The sequence below is a fragment of the Cibotium barometz genome, chromosome 65 (assembly GCF_041138505.1).
Source record: "Cibotium barometz isolate CiBa-2024 chromosome 65, ASM4113850v1, whole genome shotgun sequence".
Classification (NCBI taxonomy): Eukaryota; Viridiplantae; Streptophyta; class Polypodiopsida; order Cyatheales; family Cibotiaceae; genus Cibotium; species Cibotium barometz.
This window is the reverse complement of record NC_141110.1, coordinates 10,312,557-10,339,548: the sequence shown is the minus strand read 5'-3', so window position 1 is coordinate 10,339,548 and position 26,992 is coordinate 10,312,557. Positions and strand designations below refer to the sequence as shown.

General features: G+C 40.8%; 1 pseudogene; it reads left to right on the top strand.

Annotated features, from left to right (window-relative positions):
• Positions 1 to 20,285: 20,285 nt before the first annotated feature.
• Positions 20,286 to 22,226, top strand: LOC147602905 (ABC transporter G family member 11 pseudogene; annotated as a pseudogene).
• The last annotated feature ends 4,766 nt before the right edge of the window (positions 22,227 to 26,992 follow it).

Here is a 26,992-nt window from a genome sequence, read left to right as displayed (position 1 = left end):
TGAAAGAAGGGGGCTCTGGGTGGTTCTGCAGAGGGTCACAAAGCTAGAGAAGCTGCAAGCTTCTGGGTGCGCAGAGATGACTGGGGAGGAAGCAAGGGGCCCTGGCGAATCGTGGAGAGCTCACGACTGGGAGAAGAGGCTGAGGTTCTAGGGAGTCGGGCAACTTGTGCGAAGGCTGCCGCTTGGCGGGTGTTGTTGCTGAAGAGAGGCTGTGGGGATGATTCTGGGATTCTGCAGCGAGAGAAGAGTGGCCGCCAAAAAAGAGAGAGTCGGGGTGATCTGCAAGCGCAGAGAAGGTCGAGGAGCCGCTTTGTATGAGAAGGACGCCTGGCGAATGATCGTGCTGAAGAGCCTCGCTGGGAGACTTTAGAGACCACGGTGAGGAGAGAAAGAGAGGGTTGGCTGCCTTGAAGTACAAGAGGAAGCTGGTGATACTGCACAAGCTGAGGCACAGGCCTTCTGAGAGAGTAGCTTACGGAGCTGAAGGCCGCCTGGCGAAGAGTTGCAGAGGGCTTCGATGCTGGTGTGAGCAACGAAGGGGAAGAGTCGGGAACTGCAGTCAAAAGAGAAGGTGGCCTATACAGATTTGCAGGTCTCTCAGGCACCTTGTAGAGAGTTGGCTAAGGATTCGATGGGACCAGAAACAAAATAAAGGTGGTCGCCTCTCTGGCGAGAAGGCTCTCAAATAAGTGAAGGTTATGGTTTGGAGAAAGTGCTTGGCGGGTGATCGTGCAACCACAGAGATAAGAGGTTGCAGCCTTGTATAAGAGGGTTGCCCTGGTGATATGCAGCAGAGAGAGATGTGTGAAGGGCTGGTCACAGGGTTGGCGATATAAAAGGCTAACGAGAAGGGGTGAGGTGCATTGTGGGGAAAAGGTTGCTGCCTTGTGGTCGCCTGAACAGTGGGAGCCAGACGGGCTGGTGGTGCAGATGAGACTGGCAGCTATAGAGAAGCTGGACGACACCGAGACTGGGAGCAGAGAAAGAGATGGGGTAGCTGCCTTGTTTCGAGGCCTCTGGTGTGAAACCAAGAGAAAGCTTTGGGCAGTGTGTGTGAGTTGTTTGCTGTGAGTGTGTGATAAAAGGAGAGTGCGAGGAAGAGTGGGTTGAAGCTTGTCAATTGATAAAATTTATGTGACCCCTTGTAAATGGACAATAGGGTTTGTGTTGATGATATATGAGTGGCTTAGCCTTGCTAACAGATAATAGGCCTTGATAATGAGATATATGAGCCATTGAAGCTATTTTTTCTCTGGTCTCCGTGTGGTAGAGTGAGAGATTTCTATTTCCAGGTGTTTATTGTGTCTTCCAAGGCTGCTGTGGGTAGGTAGCTATAGAGGCATTTCTTCTTTTTCCAGCCTCCCGACACTTTCCAGTATAGGGGACCTTGAATCTACTATCATCATGAAAGCTCCAAGCTCTTCTCTACCACCATTCTAGAAGCCCTAAGCTCCTCTCTTTTCTCTTTGTACACAAAGACAATGTCGCGAGCGAAGATTGCATCTCTCAGCATCCTTCACATGTCCTCCAAATAATTATAACCAGAGTTCTTCTACACTACCCTTAGACATACCATCTCTCAACATCCTTCATATGTACTTTAAATAATTATAACTAGAGCTCATTCCTACACTACTCTTAGATATACTATCACCTACATTCATGATAATGGCTATCTGGATCAAACATCAACATATGCATACTATGAATTTTTACCACCACCACATATGTACATGCACATATGTACATGATATAGGCTACAATGTCTTCCTGCCACCCTTATCCATATTGTATAACAAGAATTTTCTTCATGAAAAAAATGCCAATGTGGGTCGAAATTTACACCCATAGGCTATATGATGTCTTCCTCTAAAATTATCCTAATGCCAAAAAAATATTTTAATTTTCTACTCTTTTAACATGCTTAGGTTTACTCAGAGCCTCCGTAGTTACCATCTTCTACATATATATATATATATATGAATAGAAGTCTACCTTTGCACACCTATAAGTTGACCTCTTTAAACTCTTGGCATTCATGCCCACTATCTGCTTATAAATAATAGAGCAAATAATTATGTCATGCAAACTATCAAGGTAAGTATATACTAAAGGCTTTGCTATTTGGGTCTAGAAATACACTCAAGGATGTTTTCTCAAATTTTTCATAAATTATGGAGCTTATATTGTTGTGTATTCTAATAGTTTTTGAGTGCTTGTCAAATAATCTGCATATTTATGCATAGTGGTAGAATTTGTCCCAAGAAATTCCATTAAAAAAAAAGTGTCTTACATTCATGAAATTTATAAAATAAATTTTATTTAAAAAAGATTGATATTTCTTTAAGTTATGTAGACTCCTATGTCATTTTGTAAGTCAAGTTTATTTTTATGTCACAAACAACAGCAGTTTATAAATCTACGAAGGTCACACGTGTTCTCAATCTTGAAAAAAATAGAAAAATTCATGTAATTTTTAAATTTATACATGGAATTCTAGATGTGTTTTCAAAAAACTATGTTTTTAAGCCATTTTTTAGATTTCACACATTTTGGGAGAGAATCGTTTTAGGTAACCCTCGTCAGTTACCTATTTTGCTCGCAATAGTGTTAACTCCTAGCTTTTACACCCGAAAGAACACTGATGATTATGTTCTTCTTTCGAATGTCTTACAAATAATGCCAATTTATTATCTTCATTTCCTTTGGAATGGGCTTAAGAGCATCTTCATTGCTACTACCTCTCCCTCTTTGAGTTGTGGATGGAAGCTTTACTTTCTGACCTTTGATTTTTCCTTCTTCCCATAACTTAAAAATTTTCTCTTGAAGGTCCCAAATTGCACCATCACAAAAAGAAAGTTGGAAGAAGTTGTCGTGCTCTTTAGTATTAGATTTACTTAATCTCTCACCCCTTCTAGTTTTCTTGGTAATAAGTTCAACTTTGCTCACAAAGCTTGATCTTAAAAGCCTCTTCATCTTTCTTTCCTTCTTTGACATGGTTGACCCATTTGTTTATGAAAGAAATGATTTTTTTGAAGAAACGACACGGACAACCTCATCTCTGAATCAATGTTATGGTCCAAATTTAAAAGCTTTGCTTCATCATTAGTCAAATAAATGTAGACCTAGCATAAAGTAGTTTTATAACTTTCAACATGAGGATACTCTGCACACAACTCTCTTTTTTCAAGAAAAGAATGAGTTCTAACCAAAACTAAGTACATGTATTGATTAACCTTTGACTTTTGGGAGATCCTCTTATCAACACAAGTTTCCTTGTAAGCACTCAATTTGTAGAAGGACCTTGGAGGATGCTCAATGTTCTCCTGGAAGAAACAATGTCCTCTCACCTTCCATGTTTTGTCACACTTAGCCTTTTCTCTCAAAAGTTTCCACGTTTGCAATATAGATCACCTCCAAGTGGGGCTCTTGGACCTGACAATCTTGACAATCTCAGTCTCATAAATCTCAATAGTTTGTGTTCCCTTACTACTTCTTGGACGCTTTCTTCCATCACCACTTGTGATAGCTTCACAAGGATTGGCTTCTTTTTCCTGATTTTGGCTTTGCGAATCACTTTCCTATGAAGAACTTTTTGTTTCTCGGTATCCTTGTCATCCTCTAAAGGTTTGTCAAGGTTAACCATGTTGTCCATCAATTCGTGAAAAGCATCACTAAAGCTCTACAAACATAAACAAGAAGACATTAAGGTTATATAGCAAAAGAAAACCAACAAGACAACTAAGAAAGAGATTGCAAGAGTAGCCATGAAAACAACCTAAACAGATACTTATATTCTAGAATACAAACAAGTGTTAATGTGTCCTCTTAAGTGTATTCTAGAATACAAAAAAAGTGAGAACAAAGAGTAAAAAAGCACAAAGCTGAGGTGCATGAAATTCAAAGAGTATTCTAGAATACACTTTGAGATGATTATTTACAAAAGTCAAATGTCTTACAAGAAACACACACAAAGAAAAAACTCAACACTTGTATTCCACAATACTCTTAACTAATAGAAGTTGCAAAGAGACTTACACAACTATGTTCTAAAATGCTTCTCTAAGATAAATAAAAGAGAGAACTTACTTCAAACAACAAAAAGTGCAAAGAGACTTACACAACTATATTCTAAAATGCTTCTCTAAGATAAATAAAAGAGAGAACTTACTTCAAACAACAAAAAGTGTAAAGAAATGGAAGACTGCATGAACAAATGAAAAAGGAGATAGCATAGATGAAAAGGGTAGTACCAGCCCATGTGTTTGCATGGCATCTTGGGTGGCAAACCTTGTTTGTTGTGGGTTAATGAAAGCACTTTTAAATTCTTTTGAACTAAGGAAAAATGTAAATTTTTCCTTATTGTCTTGTCCTTCCACAAGAATAAAAATTTGATTTGTGGTTCTCTCTATAGTTTCTTTAATTTGTCCACATAAACGAAATTATGTGGTTTCATCATATGAACCCTTCATCTTTGCCACATGAATAGTATCTCATGCCAAGTAGACAAGATTGCCCCTAGCCTCCACAGAACCACAAAACACCAAGGTAATTATGCCACCCTCCACAACTTCAAAAATAATTTTCAATTGTGATGATGTCCCAAAAAAGATATAGGTACCTCTCAAGTGGTAAAAGATATAGGTACCTCTCAAGTGGTAAAAGAAATCAAAACAAGAAACTACCCAGTCCGCACTCACCTCTACAGGCCTTAACTTTGTGTAGATCGCTTGGAAGCCTAAGTCATAAGAGAAAGGCTTACTTGCCTTAGTAGCACTCGATGATGTCCCAAAAAAGATATAGGTACCTCTCAAGTGGTAAAAGAAATCAAAACAAGAAACTACCCAGTCCACACTCACCTCTACAGGCCTTAACTTTGTGTAGATCGCTTGGAAGCCTAAGTCAGAAGAGAAAGGCATACTTGCCTTAGTAGCACTCGACATACAACCTATAGTTCATTTTGCTAGAACACCCCAAGAACATTTTGAAGTAGAAATGGATGTTCAACTAGGTGTGCCAAGCGTTAACTAGTCGGATAGCCGGTCCGACTAGTAGCCTTCCATTGCGACAACCCATACCACTTGTATGAAATGTCATTAGGATATCAATAATGTGCACCACTTGTAACTATTATACTCATAGCCAAGAATAAGGCTATTAGTCACCAAGATACAACTTTTTAATCTTACTATGCACCACTTGTAACTGTTATACTCATTTTACTAGGAATAGAGTCATCGGTGGCCAAGATACTGTTTCTAATCTTGTAACTATCTAACCCAGTAGTCTAAGAGTGGATCATACCTAAGCACAAGAGCATGATTCTAGCGTGAATATGGTAGTATTGTGTAAGCATATGAGCAGCAATCTTTGAGAAAAGGTACATAGGTGCTTGAGTAATCCAATATTATGCTTATCCATGTGTCTTGCATTATCTTTGGTGTATGCTCCTAGATTGTCTTTCCATGTTGAGTAGCCAACAACAATGTTGGTGATTCTGTTGGTTGTCCTCATCCACCAACTCTAACTCTCTTGGGAGGAAGACCACAGTAACATCCCATGTTGAAATGATAGTAATAGTAAATCCTTATCATCATGATTAGCAAAATTTCAAATAGCTATGTGAGCAAAGCTTAGTAGCACACCTACAAATAGTCCTCACTCTAAATAAGTTGGAAGACTTTGATAGAACTGGCATGAAGAGGCATATCCATTGAATAACCAAAAGGGGAAGAGGAAGTTGCTAAACTTGCCCAATTCTTAGCCAAAAACATAATTCTTCAAGCTCTAGCGATGATAAGAACATAATCTTTCAAGCTCTACGATAATAAGAACAAACACAATGGCAACACATTACACTCGTGTTACTAAGAAGTCTTCATTACATGTTTCCATTACATGTTTCCAAAAGGAAGAGGAATACATTTCAAACCACCTTTGGAGATGTTCCAACAATTGAATGGATTTGACAATATGTAAAAAATCATTTCCAAACTTATGCATATCTAAAGGAAGAGGAAGATAGTTAAAGGAAGCCTTTCTGAGAAGGCTTCAAAAGGTCAAAACATCCTTACAAATGCATGTAAAATTTAGAAGTCTAAAAGTAGAAAAGCCTACCACTTGAAGACTATGTTTTGTACTCTCAGTAGTCAGATGTATGAAGATGATAGATCTTTGGAAGATGTGATGGTGGACTAGTTTATCTACGGTTTGAACAAAAAGTTGAAGCCTCTTGTTGCATAAGTAGATGTGGAGCAATCAGGTCTTGATGGGTTAATGGAACTAGCCAAAAGAGTATAAAGAAATATGGCCATGGAAAATAAATCTAAGAAGAAAAAGAAGAAGAATGATCCGTTTGGACATTGATTCTAACCAATGACCTAGAGGAGGATGACACTGACAAAGATTTAGAAGTTTTGAGGAGAAGGAGAATCACAAGAGTAGGAAGAGTGGTTGGAAGGCATGCAAAACGGTTGAAATAGAAGACCTAGTAGCCCTCATGAGACCAAGATAACCATAAGAGATGCAAAAGCACCTAGCAACTCTAACTATTATATGAGAATGTCTATTCCATGTGCAAAAATGAAGGCCACTTGAAGGAGGAGCACATAATGAGTTCAACATGTGCCATTTGCCATACTTTTACCCATCTAACCAAAAATTATAGGTATAATGGAAAACATAGGTAATGGACAATAGTAGTTAGGAGTTATAGCATAACCAACAACGTGAAGGACAAGAGCCAAAGCAAGTGGAAATGCTACTATTGTAATGAAATTAGTGGCACAAGCCACATAAAATCAAAATGCCATGTGTGTGGTTGAGACACGAACAAGAGTTGTAGGTACAACTGGAGGGGTAAGAAATGCCCAACCACATATTATCAACATGATGCACATCCCAAAGTTGTCACTTTTTTATGTCAACCCAATTTTCACAACACCAAGCCCAAAAAAAAGGACATTCCATGTTGATTTTTTCTCTATAGAAACGTAAAAATCTCTTTGTAACTATGCATTCTAAATGTATCTAGCTAGTTTCTAGCATGTTTTTGCTCTAAAAATTAAAAACAAATAAGTATGCCTTGTCTCTAATGAGAGATTTTTTGAGCTAAAATTATCTACAGTCTTTGATTATTTTGATTTAGCCGGACTTCCAATTGCACTGAAGCCCCTTTCTCTAAGCTCTGAGCATTTGAAACTGGACCCTATTCGGCTGAATATATGTGAAATGGGTTTTTGACCTTGATGCAGATATATATCAATATTATAAGTTTTATATTGATATGGATAAAAATAATGCTCCAAAAGATAATGTTTTGAGTGTGTTAGATGCTATTAGGACACTTCATGTCAATAGCATTTCGCATGTTGCATTACATAGTGTAATCAATATACATAGAGTGGATAAGTTGCCCTCATCATATGATGGATATGTTGCTTATGAGCTACCACCATGTGGGACTTCTTCTGCAATGTATGGTATAAAATAGAGACAAGATGGTCACTCATGGGTTGAGTATGTAACATGTAGTTCTAGTTGTTTTAATGGTGCTATTCCATTTAGTAGATGATCTGGCCATTTACGGCATGTGAATGTAGATTGTACTTACTACACTAGGATTCACTTGCATAATGAGACACAATGGAAAGGCCGATTGAAAAGAAGTTTGTATAGAGGGAATGGTTAGTTCAGAGTTTAGTAATATTTCTTGTAACCATTGTGATCAAATGCTTGAATGTGTGAAAACATGCCTAGCTGTTATCTATTACTGTCTACCAAGAGATCATCAAAATACAAGTAGATGTGCTATACATATGGGTAATCATGCGCATCCTTAAAAAGAAGGCATTAAGTACATGCATTGCAAAAAATTTGGAAGAGAAGGTGAACAGTAGGGTCGCCCTTAATCCTTTCACTACTACAGCAAATCAATTGCAAACAATAGTGGCCCAAGATGTTATATTTGACATGCTAATGAAGGATGATACACATGGTTACTCAGATGATACACATGGTTACTCAAATGATATTGGAAATGATGAGTTTGTACAAATGTTGGAGTATGTTACTCCTTTGTCCAATAAGAAATGCATTGAGAGATGTTTGAAATATGCCAAGAGGGATAAAAATATTTCATCTTACTGGTCTTGAGGTAGTACTTGAACTTAAGAACAAGTGTCAATACCATTTTGTTCAAAGTGTGCTCTGTTCGGGGGGCCAGTAAGGGGACAGACATCAACCCCATGTTTTTAAGATGTCTACAAAGAGTCATGGTAGTGGATTAGACTTGGTCAACAAGATGAGACCAGTTGGTAGTTTGCAACATATTTGGGTCCATTTCGACCATGTTCTTAGGGTGTCTGGATGGCCCACAATGTCTACCCATGTATATGATCCATTCATCCGTGAACTGGTCACCCTAGCTACGTGTGAATTTAGAGTTGAGGATCAGCATGCACAAATAGAATTTTGAAAGATGTTGAATACAGTGGTTTACCAAAATGGCTTTATAAACCTGAGTTCTGTGGATTCATTGGCAGATGAAGCAAATGCTAATTGGATTGTTGTTCGCACCGTTTATTTTGGAGGGGCAAAGAAAATATTACGTGAGAAAGAGAGTTGTGTTTTCCATTGGGAACAAAATATGGTGAGGCACTCATGTAAGTATATTCGCCTATCTTTCATTGAGGAACACAAGTCTCTGTGTAGAAAATGGAGAAATGCTCCTTCAGAGACAACCGTAGAGGCTTGTAAAAATGAGATAACAAAGTTTTGGTTTTTCGGCCATGCTACATAGGGAGAGACTCGTGCATTGGAGACATGGATAGCTTAGTGGGATATTAGAGCTTTTCACTCGGGCTCTTAGTTTGATACTCAGGAGGACTCGAGAGTTTTTTTTTCCAAGGACAAACGTTGCTTTGGCAAAGCATGTGAGTATGAGAGCATCGGTAGACTATAAAAGTCAGATTAGCTTGTTCGAGGCCATAGGTGCAGACATGGCATTGGCTATTTTGCGAAGTGTGAAGTATAATGCTTGCTTGAAAGGTGTGCACTCTGGCATGACCAAAAATGTGAGACATGGCTGACAGATTTATGGGTATGGGTGAAAAAACATCTTCTGGCAAAAGACGCATTGATTTGGCTCACACAACTATGTAGGAGATGGTATTGACTCTCCTGAGATGCAGCGTGGCAAGAGAGGTCAGCAAAGTGTATGCCAAAAGCATCCACTATGTGTGGATCCAAGCCAGATCTTGGATGAAGATGGTCATTGGCCAGAGTGTGTGACTATGACAATAGACTGTCCACAGGGTAGCACGTGGAATGCAGAGAGCATGGAGACAAGTACAAGTGTGAAGACTAAAATTCCCAAAACAATGTGGTCAATTCGCAAAACTACTTCTGGTAGCAAAGTCGCTTATTTTGGGCGATTTCCACCAGGAGAGAATTATTGATGTAGGGTTGGACAAAAAGAATGGAGTTTCAGCTCCATGTTTTTGGGGCCATAGAAAGTATCTCAGTGAAGTTGTTGGAGGGTATGTCTGGTTCTATAATTTGTCTCCAACACACTCTTGGGATGTTGAGGAGCATGTGATAGGCGCACCTAAACTGGCACCCGGGGTCTGGCATGTGGAAGAAGATACCAATTTGGATTGTCATGAGGTGGAAAGGATTGAAAGAAATGGATTCATTTTGTAAAACAAGATTGTTGTTTTGCTAAGCACATGGAATAATACGGTTGCAAATGGTACGGTGGCTAGTGTTTTTCGTTCACGGTTTCGTGTGACGGGAAAATTGTGAGATGGAGTGTTTGGGACATCATAGCATAGCGGAGGCTACACTCCAACCCACACACTTTGTCAATCCGTGAATGCAACCCGGTTAGCGCATAGAGGCTATCCCGAATGGGAGAAGATTAGTTAACCACACACTAATGACTTCTAGTCCTACTCAATCCTTCTTCAACACTCAAGCAATCAATCTAACATAATCAAAGCATCAATCTAACATAATCAACGCATCAAGATTAGGCTACACTTAAGCACAAAAATGCAACTTATGCAAAGAACCTAACATGCAAAGAGCTATCACACAAGCCTCAACTACACATCATTTCATGCACAAGCTTCATCACATGCACTCTACAAATCAGATTTTAGCATCAAAACATCATTAAGAAATCTAGATTAGCAAGTGTGTAGACCATAACCTCATATCATTGAAAATGTAGAGAATAGAGAGTACAAGATTGAAGCATGAATGGAGATGGAGAGCCTTGGGAGAGCACATGAGAAGGAGCTATGGAGCAAGCTCTCTCCATGAGCCTCTCAACCAAATGACCAAAGAGTGCTCTCTAGCTCTCAAATGGGCCACCTTTTATACAAAAACTCTAGAACTCCCAAAAGTTCCCATGTGGGATTATTGTCAAGCCCTCTCCCACATTCATCTACAACTTGGAACTCTTTTCAAGAGCCCTAAGTGTCTTTTTTGTTGCATCCTTGTATTGATCATGCAACACTCCCCCCTTCCTATTTTGCGCACGTCCTCGAGCGCGGTAGTAGCAATAGCTGCAACAAAAAAACAATGGATACAAGTAAAGTCTTTTATTGAAAAAAAAAAGAAAAGAAAAGAAAAGAAAAGAAAAACCAGCAATGATCTTATTAAAGTTTTAATGAGTACTAAAATAGGTGAGTAAAGACTGGTCAAAGTGAGACTTAAGTAGTAGATAGTGCTATGCAAAGGCAAGTGTGCTTGTACACCGCCGGTTATGACCGCAGTCTCAATGTCCTACAAGTATGTAAGTTATTCCTAAGTGGCAAACCTACTCCTAAATATGAGCAAAGGTGATTGGAATTCTCCTCTTTTTTTTTTCTTTTTTTTTTTTGATGTGTGTGTAGAAGGTGATAAAGATTAAGGTTCCATCCCAAAGAGACCCAAGCAATGGCCAAGAGACCTCCGCCAAGAGAATCTAAAGACCGCTAAGTATCTCAAGGGCGACAGACCCTTTTTCTTTCTTTTATGACATAAGGAGTACCCCTTGAAGATGAGGGCATCGGTCTCGAGGACCCATAGTGTACCCCAGAGTCCTACCAACATCCATCAAGGCGATAGATTCCTCAAAGGTCTTTTTCTGAAGCTTTTAGACATCAGTGTTCACCCCATAGAAACCAAGGTATCGGCCCCAAGGTGCTAAGACAACCCCAGGTCCTACCAAGCATTCCACATGGCTGTAGACACGTCATGTCTCAATTCACTTTGTATATATTTTTTTAGGGTATAATTTTTTATAAATTTTTATTACTCCTAGCACCTAGCTCATATCGAAGAGGTAGCTACCACTAGGGATAACTAATATACCTTGAAAGCATAAGAACTTGGCATATTCCATTGGTATATATCCTACACTGTCTTTAGATAGAAATATATTTTACCAAGTCTTCTAAGAGTCTAGAATTCACTCACCATATTTTAACAACTAATCAAAAACTTAAACCAGCCAACATTGTGTGAACATGCAAACCATATATTCGTAAGATAAGAGCACATAAAGAAATAAAGATTAAGATTTGAATACACCTGTTGTAGTGCCCTGTTGATGTTGTTCGTTTGCATTGATGCATTGCTGATTTTGTGCAGATTACTCCTTGATTTTTGTAGGCATAGCGTGTCTCCCCCCTTCCTAATGTGTGTGCCCGATAGGTGGACTGTTGGGGCATGGTTGATGCTCTTGTTTAGCTGAGATCTCTGCAAAATTTTTATTAACAAACAAGAAAAGAAAAGAAAAGAATAAAATTTGCCATTGGTGCCAATCACCGAATATAGCCGAGGGGAAAAAAACCAGTGGGAGAAAAGTGCCCTGGCTTGTCGATCTTATTGTGGAGTCGCTGAGCTTACCCATACGCTGGTAGTGGAGATCATCTCAAAAAGAACATAATCCTCTAAAGGCATAAGGAACCACACTATTCAAACATTGATCTACCAAAGAGCTTCATTTGTAGTGTTAATGCCTTATCTTTGGTTTTAGACAAATGAGACTCCTTTGAAGTTGGATTTATCTCAGGTACACCACAGTTGATGATGGAATTGTGTAATATGGAGAATTTGAGATAACCGGTGATTCATTACATGTTTTAGGAAGATCAACACAAGTAGATTTGTAGGTGCTATCACAGCCACCTATCCTATCCTGAAGAGTTTGTGTTGATTTCTTTTGCACCCACTGATATGGAAACCTAAGGGTGGCTTTTGGAATCTTTCTGATACACTCTTTTACCCCTAGCAAACCATGGCATTTTGGAAGCCAAATTACTGTTGCACCCTCATAATAGCCTTGTGCTTTGAGAACATGTTTTGGGACCCAACGAGTAACAATCTGAGGTTTAGGCTTGGAAAAGATGTGCTTCTTAAGAGGCTTAGCAACTGGACTAGATGGTACAAGTTTGTACGCATCTTTGGGTAGCCACATTGATAATTCCTTCTTGCCTGGCCTTCTTTGAGCAGCAACTAGAGTAGTTGGAACATGCCAACCATGGCCCTCACTTGAATACTCATCAATTATCCACATCATTTGTGTTGGAGCTTCAAGAGCAGATTTTGAAAGTGCTTTGTGTAAGGTAGAAACACCACCCTTTTTACATGATAAAGCTCGTGGAGTAGCAGAGACTTCCTCTACATGCAGAGCTGTTGTTGATGCATCCCTATAGTACAAATCATCTAGAAGATCACGTGGTTGTACCATTCGTATAGGAATAATGTCATATCCATCTGAGTCACAAAATTGAATTGGCTTCGGTAAAGCACATGTCGATAATGTTGCAAGGACATGACTCCATTCTAGTGGATCAATTAAATGCTCAGGGAAGGGTTGTGGAGTGTATGCCTCATCTGATACACTTCGATTTACCCTTAAGTCTCTCAGTGTTGAAATCCCTACATGAGGCTCCACACATCCACAGATCTTCTCGCCCGTCTGACAATGTAACTCTTGAGCCCTCAGATGAAGCAGAATCAAACTCATCTATTGGAGACCTTGTTACATCACGATATGAGTGATTTCTGAGGTTGACCCTTGTGAAGACAGAATCATGTCGGAGGTACAAATAATTGTATCCCCAATCTTGAATCATTTGAAATTGTTGCATGAATGGTCTACCCAATATCACTTCATAGTTTGGATGTTTTCCAAAATCCACTACTGCAAAGGTGTGCTCATATTCAATCCCACATGTGGTGACCAATATGTTCTCAAGCAGCCCAAGGGGATTTTCTAAGCTTCCATCTGCTAGCTGCAAGCGCATCCTGGTACTCCTAATAGCTGGTTTGCTCCACTTTTCCCAAATGGACCTTGTCACAATGCCCACTCCTGCACCACTATCAAGTATTACAGTTGAAACTACTTTTTGCACTTCTAATGGGAGGGTAGCATTTCCCTGATCGTCCTCACAAAATTTTCCTACTTTGTTGATAGGAACTGGCATAACATGCTTTGTCTCAGGGTGTATAGTACACTCATGGTGACCCTTTTGTAGCAATACCTGCTCTGACAAACATGTGGCAATATCATTCCACAAGTCAGGTCGAATTTTTATCAAGTCAAGCAAAGGTAAGGTACAAGCCACTGGTGCTGACAAAATAGCTTGCACCATACTCATATCCTTCTCCTTTGTCAACCTTTTATGCATGGAGGGTATCCTCAAGGTTTGAGAACAGTTCTCATATTCTCCCAGATATGATGGTAAGGTTTTCATTGTATGCTTACTTCTAGGAGAAACAATTGTTTGAACTTCCTCCTGGATGCTTGGGCGTCCAAAGTTGTTTTCCGTGCCCCTGGTAAAATCCACCTCAGAGAATGGAGGCGAACTAATAGAAGACATGTTCTCATTAACTTTCTCATGAACTGCAGCCCACATCTCATTTGCCATGTCCTCATTAGCATCAATAACTTCATCATTGCATGGGAAGACAAGGTTAGGTGGTGGCAGATTACCTCCTTTCAATTGGGTGTCAATTGGTGCAGACCTTTCGCTATGAGCTTGTGAAATGAGCTCACTTTTCATTTCCTGACTTGATGACACTTCTGGTATGGTTTCTAATGTTGGCTTAAGAGAGGTTGGGCCCCGAGGAATAGGTGGTGGTGGTCCCTCAAGTATTGACTGAGCTTCCCTAATGAGTTGCTGATGTACAGCTAGATTGATCTTCTCCTCACGAGGGTTTGGGTATTCTTGAAGCTTCTTGGGTAGCTCAGATAAAGCTGCAATGCGACTTCTATGAGCATCAATGATGGCCTCTAGAGTCTCATTCACATTATCCACAAAAACAGAACCCCCAGAACTATCCTCAGTCGTACTAGCCTCATTTTGTTTAGCACTAGGCCCAGGTTGAGGTTGATGTTCCTCATGCACTTCTTGGGATGTAAAAGTTTTATCCCTCATGTTTTGTTTAGAGGCTTCTTGAGAACTAGTGGATGCACTTTTAGTTCGCTTGTTTCGGTTCTTCTTCCTCCTAGTGGTCTTTTTTCTATTGGACTGTAGGGTCTTGTCCACTAGATTTGTCTTTGCATCCCTAGTTCGAGGTGTCTCATCAGTCTGTATTTCGGCATTTCGTGTCTGTGATCTAGTCATGACTCTAAGTGGCACGACATCCTCATTCTCAGATGAAGGTGGTGATGGAACTGCCCCTACAAGGTTGAGTGAGACCTTTGGTTGAGAGGTGCCTTCCTCATGTGGTTTCAGCAGACAATCTTTTGGGAAGTGTTCTACACAACACCCTAGACAATATCTTTCAATTGGTGGAAACTGTTGTACTGTTGTATTGGATCGAGATGCTTGCCTTGAGCGATGTGGACAATCACGAGCCCAATGGGGTTCTCCGCACTCATAACAGGGGCCCATTGGTTTGGCCTCTACTTTCCTTGGCTGCCATTGACCTGAGGGGCCTGGAGTCCTAGGTTGGTAGCCGCCTAGCAACATTAAAGAGTTTTGTTCCCCTGGTTGAGCCTCCAGTGCTTGGCTTGGGTATGCGGGACTTTCAAAGAGATTTTCTTTGGATGAATATGATGCGTATTCCTCTTCCACATAGCCTGGGTTTACCAAGTCTCTACACATATTTGAATTGTCGTAGTCAACAACCCTCACAGGAGCAGTCCCAGGAGCAGGAGGTTGAGCACCAAGAACAGGTCGTGCTTGCTCTTGTGCCATCGGTGGCTTACGTTCAAAATTAGTATACTGTTGATACATTTGTGGAGCCACTCCACCCCTTGGCTGCTCACGTTCCTGTCTCATTCTCGCAATGCGAGTACATTCCTGTGTGGTATGGGTAAAGTTCCAAGCACAGGCTTGGCACCACTTTTTTGTGGGTTGGTTTGTGACTAGAGGAGAAAAGGTGTTACAATCCTCTGTTTTATGGTTACCGCCACATGCTCCACAAAGATGAGGACCTGTAGGAAGTACACTCCTCATTCTCTGCTGCTGTTGTTGTGGCTGCATGGGTGGACGATAGGTCTGTCCCAATCTCCTTAGTACTAGGTTAGCTATCTGGTCTGGATTTACTAGCGCGCTAGACCCTGAACTTTGGTCATCATTCCACTGATCTCTAGGTTTCACCTCTGGGCCAGAACCATCTTGGAATTTGAAGTTATCGGTGAAATCCATAGCATCATGGCAACACTCATTGAAATTTGTATGCTTCTTCGCATAGAGATGTGTATGCAGTGTCGAATTTTTGAGTCCTTTTAGGAAGAGAGAAATTAATCGACTTTGGGCGGGCTTCTCATCTTCTGGGCAACGATTAATGTACTGCTTCATTCTATTTACACAGTCTCTAACACTCTCATTCTCGCCTTGCTTGAAAGAGTAGATGTGTGCTACCGTGTCATGTTGAATTCCCATCAAGGAAAAAGCAGCAATGAATCTCTCTTCCAAAACTCGTAAAGAAGATTTGTCTGAAGCCTCTAATGCCTGAAACCAAGCCAGGGCTTTTCCCTCAAGAGTGAGTCCAAATCCTTCAATTTGAGTATGCTTATCAGCCACTTGCTCAGCTCGAACTGCTTGCCTAAATGCTGCTACATGGTCGTATGGATCTCCCGACCCTTCATACTTCTTTACCAGTTTCTGAAGAGTTGATGGCCTTACTTGTCGTGAATACTCATCATAGGGCCTACGGCCTCTCACTCTCAGTGGGAATTGTTCCTCTCTTTGGAAAGAAGGTCCACATGTTTCCAAAATTGGTGTGGGTCCCCTATTACCAGCCTCACCAAACCCCTCCAAAGATCTTGTCACCCGCATTTCAGGAGGTGCATTAATGGGAGGCCGAGTTGGCTCCCCTACCCTCCGATTGTTATAATGAGAAAGATGTCGTTGTGGTGTGACCGGTGGTCGCACATTTGGTGTAGGACGATATCTTGGTGCTAGAGTTGGGCTACTAGCAGTGGTCCACTTAGATGTTGAAGGTCCCTCTCTAGTGAACTCTCGTAGGGGGGGAGCAACAGTTTCTCCAAGAAAGGCTATCTCTCCTGGTTTGGCTGTATTTGTTGAGAACACTTCCATGAATAATGGTTGTCCTTTCCACGTAAGTTCCCGAATCTCTTTCCAATCTAAGGTTCGGTATTCATTGGCCCATTTATCAATTATTCTGTTCATGTGTCCTGCAAGCTTCTCAACTACCACCACCAGTGCTAGAGGAAGATCTAGCTGTGGCAATCTAGTTGTGGCATAATATCCCTCTAACGAGTCCTTATAGACCTCTTGAAGTGGGTCATCCTGTAAGACCTTTGTCACTGGAATTTGTCGTACAAACTCCCATTGGCTTTCAGCCCCCTGATCCATTTTGCTCTTGCCTTTCCTATCCCTTTCCAAATTTAGATCTACAAGAAGTAAATCATCTATGGATGGCTTTGAGGACTAGGCATTGGATGGTCCAGGCATGTCCGGCTCAATGAGCCAGTCATCTCTAGACTCCCTTGCTCTGGAAAGTTTTGATAAGTCTAAGAACTCGGTTTTAGAGAGCTCCCCTAATTTGTCTACCTTTTCTGGATGGTAGGTGACTTTGTAGCGAACACCATCTCCACCCATGTACATGTTACCCTGGTCATTGACTAGAGGTGCTCTATCAAGTTCTGAGAAAATGTCTGCGATCTTAACAAGATATCGTTGTTGTGGATCCCTAAAGATCTCAGCTCCTTGAGCATTCGTGTAGACATATTGGAGTCTCACATTGAGTGTTAACCCCATGGTGTCGGCTTCAAATGGATTAAAAGATCTTGCGGGTGTCCTATTTGGGGCTACGGGATGACTATTTGTCGGCCCTAGATTGTCCATGGACAATGAACTAGTTGTTCTAGAGGAAAGGGTATCGGATTGGGATTCAGAAAGGGTTTCAGCAATATCTGCCAAATTGCCTACCGATTGGGTCCCACTTTCCTGCGTAGGTACTCTAGAAGGTGCCCTAGGCCTTATGGCAGAATCTACAAGACGTCCCGACCGCAAGTGCATAAGGTCAAATTTTTTTTGGTTTTTTATGTGTTTTTGTTTTGTTTTGTTTTGTTTTGTTTTTGTTTTTGTTTTTGTTTTTTGGTAGCAAAACTACTTCTGGTAGCAAAGTCGCTTATTTTGGGCGATTTCCACCAGGAGAGAATTATTGATGTAGGGTTGGACAAAAAGAATGGAGTTTCAGCTCCATGTTTTTGGGGCCATAGAAAGTATCTCGGTGAAGTTGTTGGAGGGTATGTCTGGTTCTATAATTTGTCTCCAACACACTCTTGGGATGTTGAGGAGCATGTGATAGGCGCACCTAAACTGGCACCCGGGGTCTGGCATGTGGAAGAAGATACCAATTTGGATTGTCATGAGGTGGAAAGGATTAAAAGAAATGGATTCATTTTGTAAAACAAGATTGTTGTTTTGCTAAGCACATGGAATAATACGGTTGCAAATGGTACGGTGGCTAGTGTTTTTCGTTCACGGTTTCGTGTGACGGGAAAATTGTGAGATGGAGTGTTTGGGACATCATAGCATAGCGGAGGCTACACTCCAACCCACACACTTTGTCAATCCGTGAATGCAACCCGGTTAGCGCATAGAGGCTATCCCGAATGGGAGAAGATTAGTTAACCACACACTAATGACTTCTAGTCCTACTCAATCCTTCTTCAACACTCAAGCAATCAATCTAACATAATCAAAGCATCAATCTAACATAATCAACGCATCAAGATTAGGCTACACTTAAGCACAAAAATGCAACTTATGCAAAGAACCTAACATGCAAAGAGCTATCACACAAGCCTCAACTACACATCATTTCATGCACAAGCTTCATCACATGCACTCTACAAATCAGATTTTAGCATCAAAACATCATTAAGAAATCTAGATTAGCAAGTGTGTAGACCATAACCTCATATCATTGAAAATGTAGAGAATAGAGAGTACAAGATTGAAGCATGAATGGAGATGGAGAGCCTTGGGAGAGCACATGAGAAGGAGCTATGGAGCAAGCTCTCTCCATGAGCCTCTCAACCAAATGACCAAAGAGTGCTCTCTAGCTCTCAAATGGGCCACCTTTTATACAAAAACTCTAGAACTCCCAAAAGTTCCCATGTGGGATTATTGTCAAGCCCTCTCCCACATTCATCTACAACTTGGAACTCTTTTCAAGAGCCCTAAGTGTCTTTTTTGTTGCATCCTTGTATTGATCTTCATTTGTCATGCAACATGGAGGACAAGGTTAACAAAAGAATTTAATGAGAATGTTGATAAGGGTCAAAACTTGGACAGACAGGTAATCCATGAGGCCGTTATTGTATTCAATGAGTCTCATATCTTCTATGTAAGCATTGATGGATCAAGAGCATCGGGAGTGAACTACTCCGTGACAATTGATCAACAACTTTCCAAGATGCACGTGTGAGAATTTTCATAAAAGAGAGAGTTAGCGCTCTACATACATTCCATGCAAGCACATGTACTTTATTTACTTGTAGGTCCTTGGTTTGGATGCGACTGCTTATGAGTTTATTCACGAAGCAGCTCTAACAAAACTTGAGTTGTTTCAAATACTTGGAGGCATGTGATCAAATGTTGCACCTTGAAAGAGCGCAGTTGAATGTGGTTTTTTCATCGAATTTTTATGCCTTTTTAGGGTCTGCAGGACATGGGATTGTTAGAATGTTTTGTGTAGTTACAATGTTTTCTCTGCCTATATTTTGGATTGGTTTTGTGTATTGGTGGTGGTTCATGCAATTTTGGAAACTTCCAACTGATTGGTTGGTTATGTAAGAATGGTCTCTTATATAAGCACTCTAATATAGATGGGTTTTTCGACTAGTTTATGGTGAGGTGTGAGTGGAAAATTATGTAAGTGCTTCTATCTTATGCTCATTGGATTGGCAAAAAATGTAGCATTGTTTTCTAATTACATTTGTGCTTTAAAATTTTGTCTACAAATTATTATTATTTTTGGGTTTATTGCCAAGTTTGGCTCTAATTTTCATTCGCTTGGAGAAGATTGCTCTCAGAGAATGGGATTGCCGGAGAGAGGTGGTCCTCCTTGCTCTATGAACCTTCTTGATGACACCCTTTACTTTAGAGGAGCTCACTGACGCTCTATAGGAACTCCCCTAGGGAAAATGACCTAGGGAGGATGGGCTTTCGGTCTCTTGATTTGTTTGTCATTGGGATCTCATGAAAGGTGGCTTCAAAGCCACTTTCAATAAGATTATGGCCACCATGGGTTTGATGCTAAAGAGGCTGATAGAGGGTTTGATCCAGTTTATTCCTCGGGGGGGGAACAAATTGGATATTTAATAGTGGAGAGACCCATCACCCTCATACGAACTGCCTACAGAACCCTAGCCATCAAAACCATCAACAGGTGCCTTCATCCCTTCCTCCCTAATGGGGATAAACACACTCCGAGCGCCCAAAACCAAGTAAGAAACATCTCTGAGTAAGTGCAAAAAATCCAATAATGGATTTTCCAATGATAATATTAAAACATGCATTTTTGTGTTAAATTCAAGAAGCCAACAGAGCAGAACTTTCTCAACAAACAAACAAAATAGCTCTTTATCATTGTAAGTTTGAAGCATATTTGTAGATAGGAGACAAAGAAAATACCATTGTATAATTTTATGAGATCTCATAAAAATAAAAGGTTAGTATGTAAGGTGTTATTAAGCTATAGAGCTACAATCAAAACAATAACATAAACATAATTTTGAGGTATGGAATGCTAGAGATGCATGAAATAGACATTACTTCTTGGTTTTTAACTTGTTAGGGTAGATGGCTTTGCATCTTAGTCATCTCAAGATAGGAGGTTCCTCGAGATCTTTTTGGAATATAGCAACACTGACCGTTTACGAGACAATGGTGTACTCAGCACACCTATAGCTGCCGGGAAGTGTGACTCCCTTTGAGCGGCAGCACAAGGTGCAGCACAACATCTGCGAGATAGGGCTGCAAGACTATGCCGACACACGTGTGGGTGGTTGGTACATCCGTGGGCTGAGTGGGGGGGAGAAAAGGCATCTCAGCATCGTCATTCAAACCCTTAAACAACCCCCCTGCTCTTCCTTGATGAACCCACCAGCGGCCTCGACACTGCAATAGCTTTCCATGTGGTCAAAAGGCTTCGTACACTCGCCAAATCTAGCCGAACCTTGCTCGTCTCTATCCACCAGCCAAGCACCTAGGCCTTTGAACTCTTCCATCATTTTTGCCTTCTTTCATCTAGTCAAACAGTTTACTTTAGTGAATGCAAAGATGTTAACCACATATTGGTTAACACATTCCTATGACAACTATGTCGGCACACTTATGTAATGGGCGCCCATGCTATATTCTAAGTCTCATCATTTGATGAGGAAAATGCCCTAAAGACACTCCCAAGTATTGAGCTTCAAAGGAAAGACAAGAGGATCATGGTCAGTTGGCCAAACCATGGAGTAAAGCCTTGTAACTATGTTTTGGGCGCCCCGTGTCACTTACTCTCGGCGGCCTGGTGGGAAAAGGCTTGGAACTATAAAAACCAATTTCTCTTGTTTGTAACTCATTCTCCCATTTGTGCTATAGAAGTGGAGTGTTCTCTCTCTCCCTCTCTCTAGCAACTCTAATCTAGCATGTGTGGTGTGCTTATTAGGGTTTGGGTTTGGGAGTTATTAGTGTTAATCACGTGTTCCCTCTTGGTTCCTCTCTCTCTCTTTCCTTCTTGAGTGATTGTGATTAGGCTGACCAACATGATCCTCTTCCGCAGAGATCCCACATGATCTTCATGAGAGAGCTTGCATCACCTGTTGGTTTAGAGCAACCACCTCGGTGTGACAATGAGTGCAGGAGGACGAAGGTGGCAAGCAGCTACAGTGGAGCTCTTGAGCTATGCTCGAGCTCAGCGGATAGGCAACTTCCCATAACACGTTAGGATAGGGTTTCCTTTAACAAAAGAAGTTTTTTGAAGATGCCGGATTCCCATGCCCAGTATTCCAAAACCCATCAAATCATTTCCTATGGATCATAAACTCAGAGTTTGAAGAGATGAATAACGACAATGACATAGAGATGGGGAATAGAATAATGCCCACATTACAAAAAGCTCAACATCTCATAAAAGCCTATGGTTCTCGAATATCGGAAGCGCTATCAATCCGAGAAATCAACAAGCTTCTCAGAAGAAAGGTGACCTGATAGAGAAAGGTGATGCTGGTGGGGTGAGTTGGTTTAAGCAAGCCCTCTATTTAACATCAAGATCCTTCACAAACATGAAAAGGCACGTTACCTATTATTGGTTCCGACTATTTTTTTATGTGATGATGTCTACTAAAGTTGTCCATTCTTATGGTGCCATCTAGGAAAAGGCGGGTATGTTTATCTTTGTAACTGCATTCTTGATTTTCATGGGAGTGGTAAGCTTCCCATCATTCATAGAGGACATGAAGATCTTCACACAGGAGAGGCTGAATGGGCAGTACGGAGTAATGGTGTTTGTTGTTGCCAACACATTGTATGCCTTCCCCTTTGTGGTCTTGTTGGCTTTTCTACCGAGAACCATTTTGTACACAATGGGTGGCTTAAATCCGACTTTGACCACTTCATCTGCTTCATTTCTACTCTATTGCTGCCCTCCCACTTGAGGAGGGCCTGCTCATGGCAATTGCAAGCATTGCGTTGGATTTCCTCACTAGCATGATTGCAGGATGTGACATCATACAATGCATATTTTCTTTTTAAAAAATGCTTGAAAGGTGAAGATAGGCATATTTTCTTTTTTAAAAATGCTTGGAAGAAGGAGGCCGCACTGGTTCTTTAAAGAAAACATTCACAAGTTCTTTAAAATAAATGCCCAGAAGGAGTCTTCTGGGAATTTTTTTTAAAGAACTTGAATACCAATGAAATTTGAATACCAATGAAATTTGCCTTCACTTTACGGAATAGCTTAACCTCCTAAATACAAAACTTGCCTTCACTTTATGGAATAGCTTAACCTCCTTGATCTCAAAGGCGGGGAGCTAGGCATATTTTCTTTTTTAAAAATTCTTGGAAGGAGGCCGATGTGCAGCCTCCTTCTTGGCATTTTTTTAAAGCACCTCCTTTAAAGCATTTTTTTTAAAGAACTTATGCCATAGAGTGGCTACAAGAATGGGCAGAGGATGCCTATGGCACACGAGGGTAGCAAGCAAAGCAGAGTCAAGCAACAAAGGCCGCGCAGGCAGTAGAGGATACAGGGAGTGTCAAATAGCAAGTCGCGTCATTGTTCCTCCCATGGACAGGTGCTATTTGGTTTTTAAATGCACTTGTCGTCCTTCTATATAGAAGATGACATTCTTATGTTGGTGGTTCAAGCCATAGACACTCAAATACTAACCCTTATAGGCTTAATAACCAAGTCATCATATTTGATGGATGATAGTGTAGCCATGTTTTATTGACAAAGGTTTTCCATTCTCTGTTTTGCTTTATTTATCGTGGCTATGGCCTCTTCTTGGGAAACAAGTCTTTAATTCTTAGTCAAGCTATCATTGACAATGATTCTAAAACTAGGAACTATGTACTCAATGGGCATCACTATGTCACAACCCCACAGGTTAACCAAAATAGTGTAGCTCATTTTCTACCTTGTAAGATGTTCGATAAGCCCATAGAGTAGTAGTAAGCTTATGCTCCCAATCGATTATACTTTCCTAAATAGTTTTTTTAGAATGCCAATAACTCAAGTGAGCTTGGAGACCTCAAGGGACATGAGCTCGAAGCATTGGTAAGTGCCCTACGACAGTTGTGTTCTATTGCTCTTTCCAAAGGTGAATACATTGAGTTCCTTCTTGGAGGTGTGGTAGCCCATAACATTTTTGACGCCACTGCCAGGGAAACACCTTTGTTTCTTCTATCCTCTTTGAGTTTCAGCTCCCATTACATAAGTTTCATCGTTGCCTTTGCATTCTGGTAGTGCATTGTATATAGAGTGAATGGATAAGATTTGAGTGGAAGTGAAAAGTTGTGAGACCAAACTCTTGGCTAATCCTCTTCTACTCTCCTACAGACAAAAAAACTAACTAAAAACTGCCTCAAAAGTCTGGCTCAATGTGAAGTTGCGGGCTGATTTTGGTGAGGAGTTGGATGATCCATCTATGTACAGAAAGATGGTTGGTAGTCTCATTTACATGACTATCACACGCCCGGATTTGAGTTATGCTGTGGGGCTAGTAAGCTGATTTATACAGAGCCCTAGAAAACCTCATTTGGATGCAGTGAGACGCATTATGCGATATGTAAAGACCACTGCACATTATGGTCTTCTTTATGAGAATGGTAAAGGCTTGGATATACATGGCTACACAGATGCTAATTGGGCAGGTAGCTCATATGACAGGAGGTCTACTAGTGGTTATGCCTTTACACTTGGAAGTGCCGTGGTGAGTTGGAGTAGCAAGAAGCAACCTACAGTTGCTTTATCCAGTACAGAGGCTGAATACAGGGGTGCAGCCATTACCTCTTGGCTAATTTGGGTGAGCCTATTGATGGCAAAGTTGTCATTCATTGCAAAAGCACGACCGCTTGACCTCCTCCACAGTGTCCTCCACTGACACAGCCATCTACAAACACTTGATCTTGAACTTGTCGGCTCTCCTTTGCTGACACCCTATCAATTCTAGTCTACCCTAGCTGCCTGTAAAAGCTAGCTCGGATGACTTACACAGAATCCGACCCCAATATGCGTCCTCCTTACTCTCATATCGTCCTCCTGGTGGTCCAACTAGCCTCAATCTCTATCTGTAGACCTTCTGCTAACATTAATCCAAATGGTCTAGACTGTTTACTGATTCTACTTTTGGAGACAGAACCAACCGACTCAGAAGCCTTACTTGGATCAAGAACTTTCTCTTTTATGTCCGCTAAATCCTCCTAACCACCCTAATTTCATGAAGGTATGACTCCAAAGACTCTCTACTGCTTGCCCACACTGACTTGCTATTATCTGATCTAACCACCGTTGATTTGCTGACGGGGCTGACTCAACTGGAGCAAAATTTCTTAGCTCTGATAACACCTCTAAACCCTCTAAACACTTAAACCACACAAAGATACAACTCTATAGACATCCAACTGATCACAATGAACTCACAGCTAATCTAGAATGACCAATTTTTCCACTAACTCATTTGACTTCAATCAGACTTCTGACCGTTAAACTCAACTTAAGACAACTTTGTTTGAATCCAAAAAGATCAAAACAACCCTTTTACCTCATTAGCTGACTCCCTAGATGCACAGCTGCCTATAGTTGACACTCTTCTAACCCTATCTGACTGTATTCTCTCCATAGAAGATGGTTGCTTCAATTATGGGATAGCTTTGACTTCCAGTACATGTTGCATAATAAACAGTCTCTCATTATCCTCATTATTTTTGCTTGAGGATGCATAGTTGTTTTGCTGCACTTTTCCATTTCGCATGTCACTTTGCTTCTTATAGCAATCTGCCTGCACATGTCCAGGCTAACCACAGTAAAAGCACCCTTGTGTATCATTATGCTGCCTTTGCCAATTACCATGACCTCTTTGACTCCCCCTGCCTCTAAACTGGCCTCTTCCACCTGTGTGTTGTTTTTGTGAATCCTGGGACTGTTGCGGCTACTGCTGACCATAATTATGATTACCTGTTCGGCCACCACCTTGGCCACGTCCACAACCTCTACCTCATCCTCTACTTGCACTTGTGTAGAAGGCCTGCTGCTCTGAACTATTTTTGTTTTGTGAAGACTGTTGATCTTCACCCAAGTTCTTCTCTTCAATGATCAGCACCACTGACACCAAATATGTGAAGTTGCGAATGTTCTCCCGAGTCTGAATAGACATCTTGAACGCCTTGTATTTATAATGCAGTCGTTGAACATGGTAGCACACTTCCACCTTATCATCATCATCAACAGAAATACCAATTGATGTAAGGGATTCCACAATGCCCTTCATCTTCAAGACATAATCATTCACAAACATATTCTTCTTCTCCACTGTATGAAGCTCATTCTTCAACTAAATCTTCCGTGCCTTGGTGTTAGTTTCATACAGCTTCACTAAGGTGTCCCATACCTCCTTAGGTGGCTTGGCATCTTGTATATGCCTAATCATGATGTCCTGTATACTAATAGAAAGCCAATACATGACTTTCTTGCTCCTTGATTCCAATCCTTAAGCTCTTTTACATTTGCAGCAGCTGGATTAATCTCCGGTACCTCCAATGCCTCCTCATGTTCACCTTCAATGTAGTCCAAGTAACCTTTTCCCATCAAGAAATTTGTCAATCTAAACCTCCAAGCATGGAAGTTGTTCTTGTCAAGCTTCTCTGCAACACTCTAGTTTATTCTCCATCATTCGACATCTTTTCTGCAACACAAATTTACCAAAAACAGCACTCTTGTTTAACCTGCACAAACTGTTGTATTCTCTGCAGTGGTACTATACTGCACCCAAACTATCACAACCGGTGACCTCAATTTGCATACATACACCCAATGGCAACTTTGAGACCTCTAAAGGCACCAATCAGGTTAGACTCTATCCTTTGACCTTCGGTTGACACTAATCAACACCTCTACACCTTCAATCCAACTTGGTTGTTACCTCCAATTGTCCTCCCCAATCAGATCAAACCACCAAGACTTCTGATCTTTAGTCTCAATGCTTCAACTAACAAGTAGCTGACCTAAATCTCTCTCAACTGTCACAAACAGATCAGATATTGATTGTCTCGTGAATCATACACTAACTGATGACCCTAGGCAAAAACTATCTCTACATCAACACACTTCAAAAAAATGCTTCAAAACTCCATAACACTTGTCAAAACTCTTTTGCTGACCTGAATTCACCTCAACTGATACATAAATGATAGAAAACTGCCTCCAAAATCCTCCTTTTTTTTCCAGTCCAAAATGAGTCCTCTAGGGTCCTCTACAATCCTCCCACACCAGCTAACCTTATAGCCAGTACCCCAAGGGCTTACCAAACTCTTGGCTGATCCTCCTCTGATCTCATGCTATGACAGAAAAATTGACTTAAAATTGCCTTAGAAGTCTAGCTCAGAAATGATCAAATTTTGATCGTAGTTTAGAACATATATCTGCTTGCAGCAGATTCCAGACCAAAAACGTCCGTCTGACCTATTATCAATTTTGCTTTTGGAGACAAAACCAACCAACTCAGAAGCCCTACCTGGATCAGGAACTTTCTCTTTTATGTCCGGCTGAATCCTCCTAGCCCTTAGGCTACCCTAATTTCATGAAGACTTCTATCAAACTTCTGACCATCAGACTCAACTTAAGAAAACTTCCTTTGAATCCAAAAAGATCAAAACAACCTTTTTACCTCATCAGCTAACCCCCTAGACACACAACTACCTAGTTGACACTTTTTTGACCCTATCTAACTGTATTCTCTCATCAACAGAAGATGGCTGCTTCAGTTATGGGATAGCTCTGACTTCTAGGATGTCAGACATAC